Source organism: Adiantum capillus-veneris, chromosome 16 (assembly GCF_014529385.1).
Source record: "Adiantum capillus-veneris isolate H3 chromosome 16, ASM1452938v2, whole genome shotgun sequence".
NCBI lineage: Eukaryota > Viridiplantae > Streptophyta > Polypodiopsida > Polypodiales > Pteridaceae > Adiantum > Adiantum capillus-veneris.
Window position 1 is genome coordinate 64,319,076 of NC_140946.1, and position 16,733 is coordinate 64,335,808.

The window sequence follows — 16,733 nt, forward strand, 5'->3', positions numbered from 1 at the left end:
GTAGCCAGGTAGGCTCTCAAAAGGAGAAAGTACATCAAAGGATCATGGATTTAGAGAGACTGCAATTGGATTGTGAAGAAGCCATCAACCACTACTCTCAAGAAGCATAGAAGCGTAGAGAAAAGTTCAACAAAAAGCTAGCATCTAAAGACATCAAAAAGGGATCTCTAGTGCTTCGATATGACAATCGCTTCGACACTCGTAAGGATGGAAAGTTTCTTTTTCGATGGGAAGGCCCATTCTTGGTCACCAAAAAGTTAAAAAATGGCTCTTACAGACTTCAAGACATTGATGGTAAAGTGCATAAGACCAGGACAAATGGATGGCGTCTAAAGCCAGCCGGGTGCTATTACTTAACGAGCGGTGGAAAGCGAGCGAGGGACAAAAAGTGAGCATAGACAATAGAGGGATGGATTTTTTAATCCCATTTCAAGGGTTATTGATTTTTTTAATTTCTTATACATACATTCATTCACACAAAATTGCTACTTGTCCATGGTCTCTATATGCAAATTATCTTTCTTGTACACTACATCTACATGTATGCATTATGTTAAATGGTTGTTTTTCCTTAGGGATACATATTAAAGAAATTGAAGAGAAAAAGAAAAGCACCTATTTTTAGAGTGACTATTTGTATTCCTAAATCCTCAACCATTGACAACAATCTTGTAGAAAGTTTTACCATTTTTTTTCAAATGGTTAAAAAATATATCACTTAAACTCATGGAAAAAAGATTACAAGAGCATTATAGAAGAAAAAAGATGAACCAGATGAGTCCAAATGAGCTAGATTTTTGGAGACATAGCTAACCTTATGATTGGAATCTAAATCGAGCCAAGTGTAATAAATTCATTAATGGAAATATATTGGATAATCTTTTATCAACGATAATGACATCATAAAAGGAAGTAGGAGTATACTGTTGAAAATACCAACCAAGAATGACAACATCGAAATCCACAAGAATACATGAGAAGAAAGTCACTTAGATTTGGAGTATTATGGACGGATTGTACAAGTTGTGTGTTCATTATGCCTTTAAGAAGTACAAAGGAGAAACCGATACATTTTGATGTGTAACGCTTGTCTTGAACCTAAGAAAAAGAATTTCATACTTTTGTTTCAAAGTGATGGGATGATTGGAAAATTCCACCTATTAGTAGCACTTTCAATTGCTCTTACAAGCTCGCTTTTGAATCAAGCATTGAATATAATCCTATCTCACGTTTGGACCACTTTCACGTAGGTGTCTATAGAGACCTTTTAGAGGTAGTCAAATAATGCATGACATTTATGATCTTTTTCTTTGGAGGTGATGAATGGTTTCCCCACATGATATTTATGAATGCTTAGCTAAGTGTAATTTACAATCTTTAGCAACACTTCACTCTTATTTTTAGCCCTTGGATGTCCCTACTAAGAATTTTTCTCCTTTTTGCATTTGATCCCTATATGGAATGCACAATGTATAGCCTCTTTTGGGGTATTCCATTCTATGTTCTTGCTCCTCTAGTAAAAATAAAACTACATAGCCGCATGCATGTGGTCCAAATTGATAGAACTACATCCATTCTAGAAAAATCTTGAATCTTTTGGGGGATAGTAGCATATTTGAAACCTAATCAAAATCCTCCATTGTAATCTAAAATTGCTAGAAAATGAGAAGGTGAGAAACAAGGTTGTCATCGAGAAGGATACTAGAGCAAACAAAAGTGTGAGAGGGGAGGAGACTCTCTCTCTCTCTCTCTCTCTCTCTCTCTCTCTCTCTCTCTCTCTCTCTCTCTCTCTCTCTCTCTCTCTCTATCTAGATCTACACCTCTTGGGTGTGCCTATTTCAAGGAGTATTGGAAAAAGGTCCCTCATTTGTCAACCATCTTGAAGGGCCATATGTAGCTACCAGCCTACCAATATATATGCTCACCCTTCTACTATTTAATTGTATAAACACCATGTTGGATTTTTTCCCAATGGTGCCTCCGTCCAATCTTGTATTTGGTGTCTCATTGGTCTATATTCTCACTCATGTCCTTAAAAGCATCACCTTGATACTCCCAATTTTTCAAAAATGTGAAAATAGATACAAATGCACTTGCTAGGTTTTGATTTTTACCTATGAAATAAAAATTTACATTTTAATTTAAATGTAAAGTTTTCTTATTTTAGTGCCGATTTCCCTAAAATGGGAATATTTTTGGGAAAAATGTAGTCATTTTCTATATCACAAATTTGTTTCTGTTTAGGAAAATGCTTGTTTGGGACATTGTCTTATCACCCCTTCTTCAATTTGTTTATCCACGACTCTACTAAACTATCTACCATGTCGTATGTCAAACATGTAACGTGCATAATTGGCAAGCCCTTACAAATTCTTGGTGATTGTGAAGCTATTGAATGGGCACTTCAAGATTGCGTTTCCAAATGCTATTCACTAAGGCTTGGTGAAGACATATGGAGGCCGAATGGAGTTTGGGGATGGGGGGACCTGCGCATGAGTTGCTCAAAGTAACAACTCCTTGACTTTCTCGGGTGGTTATAAATGGAAAAAATTGAAATGAATATTGTATTTGTGATTCATCGCAATGATGGGCCGCCAAATGTAAGGTAGAGGCTATCATCAAAAAACACAAGTCGTGGAGGATGGCGGCTCACTCGCAGGCTGCAAGGAGAAGCAAAGGTGCCGCTATACAAAGCCAGCATGCTGGCCTCGAGCAGCTAGTGTTGTAGCCAAACCACACTGCAGGGAAGCTATGGCCCACATCCATAGCAAGCGATGGATGGAGGATCCGCTCAACATCATTAATATATAGGCTGAAGTTGTGGAGAGTGCAAGCGTGGGGCGGCGGGCCAAAGATGGGCATCTGCAGGTGGTCGAAGAAGCTGCCAGTCAAACCAAGCCATGCAGGACCTTTCAAGAGACGATATCGCAGCCATCATACATCGTCACCACCCACAATCAGCTTGCGTTTCCCAACGCTATCCACTAGGCCTTGGTGAAGACTAAAGCTTGTCTCTAGAAATCGTAGCCGCCATGTACCATCACCACCCGCATTCACCTTGCGTTTCCAAACGCTGGGCACCAGCCCTTGGTGAAGACAAAAGGTTGTTTTTGGAAATTGTAGCACTCATTTACCGTCACCACCCACAGTCAGCTTGCGTTTCCAAACGCTATCCACCACACCTTGGTGAAGACAAAAGTTTGTCTCTAAGCTCAAGACAAAGCTCTGGTAACAATAGCATTGTCATCGCTCCCTTTTAAGTAGCATTTTGAAACACAAGTTGAAAGGAGCATTGCAAATTCCATAATATGATTAAATGCATCACTCATTTTAGTTCACACCTTTTTACTTCAATAGTTATATTTGCCTAAACAAGGGAAAAATCCAGCTCAAGGGGATAAAACAACAAAGATAGAGAGACCTACACTCCCTTTGGGTCGACTGCACATGGATCGCTCTAGTACTTTTGCATAAGCTAGCTGCTACAACCACTGAGGAGGGATGATTGTGGGTGACATGCAAGTGATGGGGGGAGCTTTTTGCAATCATTTTGTCTATGTTAGCAATGGGCTATAATGCTGAGGCCAACTCGTACAAGATCCTCAAGAAGACTCCACCAAGTTCATTATAATCCTACCCCTTCAGAACTTGATGGTACGGCTGGTTGAATCTCTTATGATGTAGGGCAACTATGCAACTCTTCAATGACATGCTGTAGGCACATTTAATTTTGGCCATGGAAAACACTACCTACGTAGTGAAAAACCTTTTGAACCACATTCTAGGATCTTAGGTGATCTTCATTGCAATGAATTGGTATATGGCAATGTTCTTGAATCTCAAAAAAGTTGTCCTAGCAATGCTTGGACTCTTCTCAATTTTCTTCCCACTATTACTATTAGCCCACTCTTAACACCATAGGACATTTACCAACTTCATTTTCCTTTTGGACTTTATGTATCGTCCCCATTGGTTCACATTTGTGTCACCTAGTCCGCTCACTCTAACCTTTCGCATTTTTTGAGAGTATGCTAAGGTGATTGACATTCCAAGATACTTACCTTCTAGGAGGGACTTTGATCGTCCTAGAGGGTGACTAAAAAGTTTGTAACTTATCATGGTCTGACTTTGAATTCATGGCTTACATATTTTTTCTAATTAGCATGTGATTCTTTCTCGAGCTAGGGGGGAAGGGGGAAGAGAGAGAGAGAGAGAGAGAGAGAGTGAATGATGCATATAGAATTGGTTCTTCCCATCACCCTTAAGAAATATTTTGATAGATGAGTAGATTCCATATGAACCATTAGCAAGTATAATGTCATTTTGAATTGATTATGGAGCTTTTGCAGTGTCATCACTAATGCGTAATGTTTCTCTACTCTTTCTTTATGTAATTTTCTATTGTACTTTGAAAGATAAGGTTAAGGCTTTACAAAAACTTTTATTTTGCAATTTGTTTTTTCAAATTTGACCAGTTTATTGATTAATTTCTTGTGAACATTTGTTAATGTAAACAAGTAAGGTGAGAGACACTATTTTAGATGTAGCTTAATAATGCATCCACCTAGGGTCTATAAACACACTTGTCTTTTGAGTCGATAACTTTGTAGTTAAGGATGATAAAGTGGAACTATAAGTGAGTTAAGGCAAAAATGGTCCTATATGCCGTGTTACATCTTAGCATATTCTATCTAGCAAATCAATAAAAAAACCACTATGTGTAGCTATTTATACAAAGTAACTTGTGTGTACAAGTGGGATGAAGATGACATAGGGGCCATGCAAAAGAAAGATTTTTTTTCACCTGGAGAAAATGGCTATAGAAATTAAAGGCTCTAATTTTAAAGAAACAATAAAATGCAATCAACATGTTGTCTCACACACAAGTTTTTGCTCGCCTTTTGTACCTCGCTCGCTTTTCACTTCTCGTTAAATGATAGCACCCAAGCCAACCCAAGATCAAAGAAAGTAGGCTAGAGGCATAAATACCTCTAGCCAGGTTTGGGGGGGCTATGATCCGAGCCTATCACAAATTTTTTGGTTACTATATTTTGTTGGTTTTCCCTGCTTCTAGAGGTTTACAATAAAAGAAAGAGTGAGAACAACCTCTTGGAAAAATTCAAAAAATGACTTGATGGGAAATTTTCCTTGACTAGTTCACAGGAGGTGAAAGGTAGAACCTAGTGGTAAAGGGAAGGGGAAATATGTAAATGTGAAAAGAAAAGATATGATGTGTTTGTGGAGCCATGCACCCATGATTCAAGGGTCATGAGGGGCTCATATCATTATGTCTTTGGAGCCATATGATGATTCAAACAGATGGGACCCAGGTGGAAGACTTGGTGAAGGAAAGAAACAGACACATGATTTTACTGGATTTTAAAAAAATACTTCCACTCCGATCCAAGAAAAGTTGTCTTCATCAAAGTTGTAGCTTATGAGCTGGAGATTCCGATCATATTTTTTTTATAATTTTTGCAGCTACGGTCTAGGAGATATGGAAAAAAAAGTGGATGCCAGTTTTTTCAACTGTGGTGGAGACCACCCCCTCTACCTTTACACACACACCCTTCCTTTTCCACATTGAGTCCTTCTCTAAAAATCAGTCATTAGTCTCCTCACCCTCCCTTCCTTCCTGCTCTCTCTCAAGCTCATAAAACCATCACAAATTCCTCTTCTAATCACCTCTCAAATCATGCTTAATCTTGTTGTAATTCATAATTTTTCATTAAATCCCTTTCTATTATTACTAGATATGCATTGATTTTATGTAGATTATTTACAGTTTAAAATAAGGAAGCTCTTGGACTCAAGCTATGGAGGAAGAAGTGAAGACAACACAAGTGATGATGGAGCCAATTAGTTACAAATTGGTCAACAAATCACTTGGAAGGAGCTTCTTCATTGGTGGAATGTCCCTAATCAAGCTTCATTTGTACAAATTGCACTTGGATCTTAACCTCACTCCTAATCACTCTCTTCCCTATATAAAGAGCCCCCCCCCCCCTTTGTAATTTCAAGTCTCCCTAAGCCTCATTGAGTCTTTGTATCACTCATCATGAGCCCATAAAGCTCATTCATTCACTCTATTCTTTGCACATTCTAGAGTGCAAATTGTTTTGTGCTAGTAACCTCCCCTCCTCTTACTTATGTTAATTAAGAGAGATATTTTATGTGTGTGTGAGAGTGCTTGATGTGATTTTGGCTAAACCTTGAGTTGTTTTTAGTAATCTACATGCTATTTGTGCTGGGAGTGTTTCAAGTTATCCATTCCTTGTACACACATTCAGGTTAATGCTTCATTTATAGTGATAGCTCTCTCTCTCTCTCTCTCTCTCTCTCTCTCTCTCTCTCTCTCTCTCTCTCTCTCTCTCTCTCCTTCTTTGCGTTGTCGTGCTGTGACACGTACATAGTGGGAACGCATGCTACAAGAGTTATCTTGTAACTTTTTAGATACATAGTTATATTTTCTATAATGTACATATGCATATTTAAGTATAATAATACGCCTTCTATCTCATCCTATTATTTTTCTCAAGGGTAACCTATTCTTACTTTACCATCAAAAAATACTATGGGAAAAGCGTCAATAGCTCCTCCTCTTTAACTTGGGGCAAAAATCATTGATTCTTTATTTCTACTATCTCATTATCATCTCACACCCTAGCTAGATCCTATATCTAGGGTAAACTCCAATATATATATATATTCTATGTATTTTTCATATTTTTCTTATATTTCTTTTTAAATAGCTACTAGGAGGGAATCAAATCCTAGTGGGACACTAGGTGGCATGATTTCAAAGATACACTTATTTTAATGCATTATTGCAAGCATGATTACAACGATTTGTCAAGGAGGAATGTCATGCTTTCATATGGCAAGAGGTGTCCTTTGGAATCAAATCAAAGTCTAAGCAAAGGGGACCACATGAAGACTTTTGCTGCCAGAAATGGACCCTATTTTGATGAATTTTTTACACAAGGTTCCAATCCGAATTGGAAAATGCATATAAAAAGGAAGTCATAGGTAATGAGCTTAATTGTTTGCCCATATTTTTACTTTTTTATTTAGACCCACCCCAGTCCGCCCACATCATGCAAGGACAGCTCATTTCCAACTTTTCCAATTTCTGTTCACACTGGCTCTTCTCTTCTTGTGTAAACCCTTGTGGGTTCCCTTCACCTATAAAAGGGTACCTCTTCTTCCTTGAAAAGAACTCAAGCATTCAAGCCATTGATGAGAGGAATTCATGAGGGAGGGAGTAGTAATGCCAAATTGTACTTAGCCATTAACATAAGCCTAAGCCTACACTTTCTCGTAGAGGAAGACTAGCGATTCTTGCATGCTATCCATGGAAGATCAATTCCAATCAAAGAAGGTCTTGGACTTGGTGTATCAATCAAAGTGCAATTATCCACTCTTCTTCTCTCTCCATCAATAATGGTGCCGAAGGGTTTTTCAAGTAAGATGTGTTCTACATTGATGTTTTCTTCATTTCTTGTTGTTTTCATTTTCATATCCAACATATATATATGTATCTAATCTCATATCCTTAACCAAACCTATCTCTCTCACTCTTAGTAATTCATCCTCTCTACAAATTTTAAGTTCTCCTTGCTACATGTATATCTCTCCCCGCAGTATCCTTATTGCCTACGGGCAAGAATAGGGCTTGGGAGGGAAACTCTCTTCACTTCTCTCATATCTACATTTCTCACATACTATCCTAGATGAATAATCCACATGATGATAATTTCTATCGCTTTCACTCTGTACGATCTATTAGAATTAACGTATGGATTAGCCATAAAATACATTTTCAACAACGTATAGTGTTTCTCTTTGGCCCATAAAGGCTCAATGAAATACTTCTTTCATCGGATTCCATCATACTACCTGTTATAGACTATAGCTTTTCTTTTGATGTAAGCGTAGTTTAGGGTTTTTCATGTCATGCTTTTTCATGTCCCGGACAATGCTAACTAGCACAAATTTGACATATGCTAACTAGTACAATAACTTGAGCTACATCTCCAGGATCTATGACATATGATATATCAATAGAAAGCACTTGAAACAAGGAATCCAAATGTACAGCCTCCGACAAATTTTGATATTATTTGTTAAAAAAAAAACCGGACGCCCAACTTTTTGAAGATGTACTAACTTGAAACTGCTAACTAGCACAAAAAGCGCGACAGGTTAACATGCTTTCACCCCTATGGTTTAACTCCTTCATATAGTTTTTTGGAGTTCTCTCACAAACTCTCACAGCCATAAGCCCGGTGCTTTCCTACGGCAAGACCGCAAATTTCTCGACATATTTTTGGTGAACCCGACGTGAACAAGCCGGGGTGAGAGTTTATAAAGATGGCTAGCAAAGTGGAGCAGCTATATGTAGAAATGAAAGAGATTGCAGACAGATGCAAATGGCTTGAAGAAGAAGACCGGATTCAAAAAGTGATTGAAAGCGCTAGGCAATCCGTATATAATGAGCTTAATATATTTGAAGGCTATGATCCAGAAGGATATCTTGAGTGCTATGTGACAAAGATGAGGCTTCAAGCAGTTCCAGAAGCTCGGATGATTGCAGCATTTGTTGAACTTGTGAGTGATGATTTCAAGCACCAAGTTCAAGACTATGCAATCGTATATGCAAGCAACTGGTGTGAGTTTTCTATAGCTACAACACAGGTATGCTTGGAACATCAACACCAAGATATGGAGCAGAGTGGAAGTGGATGTGACCAACTAGAGTTGGTGTCTCCTGTAAGCCATGCAAGTGTCAACACATCCATACAGGCTAATTTAGAAGCAGTAATAGATACATATCTTTTGCAAGATGCAAATTTATTGTATGCAGATGAAGCAGACATAGTGGAAGCTATTTATGCACGTTTGGGTCTTGTAACCTTTGTATCTCAAGATAATGACTCTCATGATGCTATCCAAGTGCCTAAAATGGCTCAAAGCGACCTAGAGGATGATGCAAACTCATCGGCTATGATAGATGATTTGGACGCTCCTTTTGATTCGTTTGAAGATGTACATGAGTGTACATACAAGGATGAGGATGCTATGGTTTTGACAGAGGATGGGAAGGGAAAACAGGTGGAAGAAGGCTATATTAGTGATGTGCTACAATCTACTTTTGAGCAGATCCAGGAACTTTTACCAAGTTTAGAAGAGTCGGATGCCTATGCTCAAGACATATACCAGGATGAAGAAGTCATTATCAATGCTTTCCTATGCGAGTTTGATGCATGTGGTACTACCCAAATGGATATACCTAGCTGCAAAAGTGATAATTTAGAGGGGGTGACTAAAAATCGCTTCCTATGTGAGTATAGCTCTGCTAGTAGCATTGCGGATTGTGAAGTACCTCAGCTAGACAAGGTGGAAGAAGAGGAGTGCATTGACAGAGTAATATGTATGTCTTACGAGGTAGCAGATGTGATGTAGATGACTCATGAAATTGTGCCTTATTTAGAGCTAGATGCAGCAAGCTTTCACAATTCCATGGTAGAGGAAGGAATGACATATGCAGATTCTCTGCATGAGGATTGGGGTTCTGCGGATGAATCTATGAATCTTCAAGATTCACAAATCAAAGATAGAGAAGTGTTTGGGAATGCTATACAGGTTGAAGTGACATCACAAGATAGAGTAGAAGAGCAAGAAACCTCTTCGGATATGGTCGGTGATTGGGGTGATATTTATTATCTGTGTGAAGATGCAAATAAAGATGCTTGCCATAAAGTGCCTACTATACAGGGTTCTAAGAATTTTGGTTGCCTGGAGGTATGCAAACAATATCTGAGGCATAAAAGGGATTTAGGTCTTGTGTCCCAGGGTATAAATTGCAAGCAGGTTTGTGAGCATCTATCTGCTATGGATAGGAAGGGTATACATGGGGATGCTTTGAAGCAAGAAGAGGATGCTAGCTCTATGCTGACACCAGAGTCATGTAATGAAGAAGGGTTCTCCCTAGATGAGTGGAGACATGATTCAGTTGAAGATAATTTAGGGATGGGTCAAAAAGGAAGAAGGGGTGAAGATATTGTGTCAGAGACTAACTCCAAGGAGGTTTTTCAGAAGTCGGTGAAGCGGTCCGGGGCGGGCAACAAGAAGAGCAACCTCTAGACACCCTTCAAGGCTCCCATGCTGCTCAATGGGGCTGGGGCACAACACAACACAAACCAAAACAACAAATCCACAGCCAAATCCCAACTACACAAGGGGCACCACTTAGTTTAAGAGCGAACTACGACGCAAAAGAGGAGAATCGTTAGAGAAACCCACAAATAAGCAAGGAATTTACACTAACCCTAACACCAATGGAACACTCTCACACACTAAAACACGAGAGAGAGAGAGAGAGAGAGAGAGAGAGAGAGAGAGAGAGAGAGAGAGAGAGAGAGAGAGAGAGAGAGATGGTGCTCGGGCTGCTTTGAAGTGTATCGTTAATGATCAAGCAAACATAAATATATATATGTAAGAAAGAGAGAGAAGAGGGAGGGGGTGTTTGTTGCACTAATACCTTCTTACAAATCTGTCATGACCAATCAAAGTGATATTAGTATTTGTTCAACATAGCTTGAGTAAATTACACCACAACACATCACAAGAAAAGCCACCCCACTCACTGTCTTAAGGCCAGGGGAGTCCTCTCCACCCTGTCGCCCTCTTACAGTATGTGGGATTTATGGCTAAATTGATGACAACACTAGAGACAAGCTATCAAGAACTTAACAAAAAAAAACACCAAGACACTTACACATCATTGTTGTCCATTACTTCACGTGGGAAGAGAGACAAAGTATCCAAGCTTAGTCCAAATCCACCCTCCTTGATTCAGCAAATGTTGGGCTTACACTAGTAGGAGAAATGATAGATTTCCTACTCTCAATTGAGTGATCACTCTCTCTCTTACAATGGCATAGAGTTCCCTTGCTAATCCCCTACTACAACACATGCACATGCATAAGACAATGAGCTTCCACTCAAGAGCTCCTTCTAGAGAGGTTGAGCTTGGCTTCTCAAGCTATAGCATAGTGCTCTTGCTTATGGCTCCCCCTTTTGTGCTAGCTACACCCTCCTTTTATAGCAATTTTGAAGGCTAGGGTTACTCCTCTAACCATGGTTGGGTTAGATTTTCAGCAATTTATCTAATTTCTTTTGCTTGGAATTATCAAGAAGTTGGTGGGGAAAGAGAGAGGAGAGAAATGGAGGTGATAGGACTTTTGATAGTGGGTTAGTGTTAGTAGAGTTAGTATTAATTTACAAATGGAATTGGATATTTACAATGGGAGTATCCATGTAGGATACAAATAAGGAAGAAAAACTCTTAAGAGGTAAGAAAAGGTGGATTTCTTACAAGGTTGATGCTCCAAGTGTCTTGAGTAGCTAGGGCCAATTTTGATGCTTGTTGACGGTCCACTAGCTTTGACGGTACATTTTTTCTCCACTCTTGACCTTCCTTGAGAGACAAGGTAATTGAAGCTGAGTAATCAACCACCATGATGCTGTCTTTTAAGAGAAGAGGCTGAAATTTTGTGGTTTTTTTGATAGATATGGGTAATTTGGAGGAGGAAAAATGAGACTAGGTGGTCAATTTTGGAATGGAATTGTGTGTGGGAGGTATGAGTTTACCATGGTTTCTCTTATTCTTCAAGGTTGAGGAGAAGGTAAGTAGGGTGCAGAGAGGAGTGATGAGAGAGGTGGGGATGATGAGTGGAGAAGTGTGTGTGAAAGAGGAAAATGATAAAGTGGAAGAGAGAGTGTGGCTGCATAGCATGGGAAAACTGGGGTCCACTAATAAAATCATAGCTCACAGCTCGTAGCTCAAAAAAATATGAAAAAATTTGAGGCAAAAGTTCAACCCACGAGCTACAACTTTTGTTTGTATCACCTTTTCAAATTCGGAGAGCAAGTGAACTTTAAAAATTCAGCAAAACTGACTATTTTTTTCCACTGCACAAAGTCCTTGTGGGGTCCTTCTTTGGATGATTCTTTTGAATACCTCCAAGAGTGGGCCCTCCATAGTGCATGTATGCATGCCACCTACCCTTGACCTTATTTGGTAGGTCTATAATTGAAGATATTGTTGAGATCATGATATAAGTGAATAGTACAACTAAGAAAATCAAATATTGAGGGGTCTAAAAAATATGTACATGTCAAATATAAATAATATAAGTGGAAAAAATATAAAGGGGTCAAAAGAAATCTCTCTCATTATGAGGCTACCATAAAAAGATAAATATTTTTGGTGTTCTAATTTTTTAGAAAAAAAACAAAATAGATGTAGGAAGGGAAAAATCACAATAGTGAAAAAATATACACATAAATAAAACTAGTTTTTTTGGATTTTTGTTGGGGTGGAGTTACACCAAATATAAGAGAAGCTTACATGAAAATATTTCTATATGGAATAAAGAGTATGAAAAATGGTAAGAAAAATTGTGGTAATGGTGAGGCAATGTACAGAGCATAAATAACACACACCTAGGTAAAAATATTTAAATAAATACCAAAATAATTAGGAAAAAATCTTTTATTTAGGCCCTATATACAAAGAAATGTTTACATACGCATGGGCCATAATATACTTATATTTTTTATATTTTTTGGCTCAACTAGCCCAATGCCTAGCTAATTGAGGGTTTTTTTGTTTCAGTAAGGAGATATGGGAAAAGTCCCCTAACTCACACGCACCTATATACAGTGAAAGGGTGAGGGTAACCACAGTGTTTGAGTGATTTGATAGGGGGGGATAACTCACTATGGCAATCACGGAGAGCCGAAAAACGGCTATCATCGGTTACAAGTGACCAGGAGCATACCTACCAAGATGATTTGGAAAGGGAATTAGACACCATATTTGAGAGGTATGCAACGTTTTATGATATAAAGCTGGAGAGGTATTTGGTAAAAGGTGAGAGAATTGATGAGAGGTTTACCATGCATATTTCTGAGGTTTCTCTTGATGTTGAGAAAGGCTATCTAGAGGATTCTTTTGAGAATGAAGATGCAGATTCAGACTTCTATGAGAAAGAGGTACATATGGATTTACAGGTTGGTGAGAAGGTTGAAGTGCAGTTTCAAAAATCTTTCGAGTATATTACAGGAAGCCTGGAAGTTATTTTTGAAGAGGAGGATGAGGAACTTATGTCTCTTCGTCATGAAGATTTTGTGCATAATGGAGATTTGTTACAAATGTTTTGGAGACAGATGTATATAACAATTCCTTCTGATCCGAGAGGAATAAAAAGATGTGGAGAATCTCAATGCTTAGTACAATACAAGTTTTTGAGTTACCTATATGATCCTGGAGGAGGTCATGGGAAAACAAGGAATACAATTTCTTTCACAAGTTACCATGAGGCTGGCACATGCCGGAGGATGTGCAGGTTCAAAGGGGGTGGATGTCGTGCTGTGACACGTATATAGTGGGAACGCATGCTACAAGAGTTATCTTGTAACTTTTTAGATACATAGTTATATTTTCTATAATGTACATATGCATATTTAAGTATAATAATACGCCTTCTATCTCATCCTATTATTTTTCTCAAGGGTAACCTATTCTTACTTTACCATCAGAAAATACTATGGGAAAAGCGTCAATAGCTCCGTCTCTTTAACTTGGGGCAAAAAGCATTGATTCTTTATTTCTACTATCTCATTATCATCTCACACCCTAGCTAGATCCTATATCTAGGGTAAACTCCAATATATATATATTCTATGTATTTTTTATATTTTTCTTATATTTCTTTTTAAAAAGCTACTAGGAGGGAATCAAATCCTAGTGGGACACTAGGTGGCATGATTTCAAAGGTACACTTATTTTAATGCATTATTGCAAGCATGATTACAACGCTTTGTCAAGGAGAAATGTCATGCTTTTATATGGCAAGAGGTGTCCTTTGGAATCAAATGAAAGTCTAAGCTAAGGGGACCACAGGAAGACTTTTGCTGCCAGAAATGGACCCTATTTTGATGAATTTTTTACACAAGGTTCCAATCCGAATTGGAAAATAAATATATAAAGGAAGTCATAGGTAATGATCTTAATTGTTTGCCCATATTTTTACTTTTTTATTTGGAGCCACGGTTGAGGAGATATGATCAAAATAATGGACCCACCCCAGTCCGCCCACATCATGCAAGGACAGCTCATTTCCAACTTTTCCAATTTCTGTTCACACTGGCTCTTCTCTTCTTGTGTAAACCCTTGTGGGTTCCCTTCACCTATAAAAGGGTACCTCTTCTTCCTTGAAAAGAACTCAAGCATTCAAGCCATTGATGAGAGGAATTCATGAGGGAGGGAGTAGTAATGCCAAATTGTACTTAGCCATTAACATAAGCCTAAGCATACACTTTCTCGTAGAGGAAGACTAGCCATTCTTGCATGCTATCCATGGAAGATCAATTCCAATCAAAGAAGGTCTTGGACTTGGTGTATCAATCAAAGTGCAATTATCCACTCTTCTTCTCTCTCCATCAATAATGGTGCCGAAGGGTTTGTCAAGTAAGATGTGTTCTACATTGATGTTTTCTTCATTTCTTGTTGTTTTCATTTTCATATCCAACATATATATATGTATCTAATCTCATATCCTTAACCAAACCTATCTCTCTCACTCTTAGTAATTCATCCTCTCTACAAATTTTAGGTTCTCCTTGCTACATGTACATCTCTCCGCGCAGTATCCTTACTACCTACGGGCAAGAATAGGGCTTGGGAGGGAAACTCTCTTCACTTCTCTCATATCTACATTTCTCACATACTATCCTAGATGAATAATCCACATGATGATAATTTCTATCGCTTTCACTCTATACGATCTATTAGAATTAACAAATGGATTAGCCGTAAAATACATTTTCAACAACGTATAGTGTTTCTCTTTGGCCCATAAAGGCTCAATGAAATACTTCTTTCACCGGAATCTCCTATGATACTACCTGTTATAGACTATAGCTTTTCTTTTGATGTAAGCGTAGTTATCTTGCTATGAATCAAGAGGATTTGTATACACAATTAATCCCCATCACTAGACAAAACATATATATTTGGTCAACCAAGATTGAATGCCATTAACTTATCTATTAACCCTTTCATATTACCCATGATACGATATGACCATAGCCTTGATGTTTTCATCTTTGTGTTGTTTTGACACTCTCTTTTGTGTTCTTTCTTTGTGTGTGTGAGTGCAAGATAGAAAGAGTGGAAATTATTTGATTGAGCATCTATGGTTTAACTCCTTCATATAGTTTTTTGGAGTTCTCTCATAAACTCTCACAGCCATAAGCCCGGTGCTTACCTGGCAAGATTTCAAATTTCTCGACAGCGTAGCGGTCCTAGTCCACGCTTCGAAGACTAGGTGGTGCCCTCATCTCATTTCCCTTGTGGTGCAATGGAGTTTGTTTTGGTGTAGAGACCGCCATTCCAAATTTCCTTAGTCAGTGTTATTGAGGTTTTAGCCCAAGGTGGTTTTAAGTTACACCACCTCTCCAAGCTCTCTCTATTGAAAGAATCTATCACTATTGTTTGAAGGTCAATATGTGAATCCAGTGTAACTAATATGTTTACTACCATGGATGGTTTTGTCAGAGGACCATCACTTGTGCAACCTACTAGCCATTATGTTATGCACGTTTAAGCCCTATGTGGTTTGAAGGTCAACCACCTGTCTAAGCTCCCTCTATTGAATAATCATATCTCTACTCTGATAGCATGAATGGTTTCAGCTAGAGGTCCAACACTTGTCCAGCCTACTATCCATTGTGTTATGGAGGATTTAGCCCGAGGCAGTTTGAAGATCCATCACCTATCAAAGCTAGATATATTGAAAGAAGATATCTCTATTGTGTGTGAATGGAGTGTAGCTACTATGTTGACTACCATGGAGGGTTTTGGGTAGAGCTCCACCACTTGTTGAACCTACTATCCATTGTGTTATGGAGGTTTAAGTCCAAGGTGGTTTGAAGGTCCATTGCCTATCGAAGCTATCTCTATTGGAAAAGGATATCTCTATTGTTTGAAGTTCAATTTGTGAATGGAGTTTAGCTACTATATTTACGACCATGGATGGTTTGGGGAAGAGTTGCACCACTTGTCCAAGCTACTTTCCATTGTTTTCTAGAGGTTTTAGACCAGGATAGTTTAAAGGTCCACCACCTATCGAAACTAGATTTAAGGTATCTCTATTGTTTTAAAGTCAGTGTGTGAATGGAGTGTAGCTACTTTGTTTACTACGATGGACGGTTTGGGATAATGCTCCACCACTTGTCCAACCTACTATCCATTGTGCTATGGAGGTTTTAGCCCAAGGTTGTTTGAAGGTCCACCACTTGTCCAAGCTAGCTCCATTGAAAGAAGCTATCTCTATTGTTTGAAGGTCAATGTGTGAATAGAGTGTAGATACTTTTTTTACTACCATGGATGGTTTGGGGTAGAGGTCCACCACTTGCCCAACCTACTATCTATTGTGTTATTGAGGTTTTAGCACAAGGTTGTTTGTAGGTCTACCACCTGTCCAAGCTCGCTCTATTAAATAGTCCTATCGCTAGTCTGAACACTTGGATGGTGAGGGTTACTTGTCCAACCTATTAACCATTGTGTTATGGAGGTTTTATCCATGGTGGTTTGAAGGTCCATCACCTGTCCAAGCTAGCTTTATTGTATAGCCCTACCCTGAAGTTGCTGTTGCAAAATC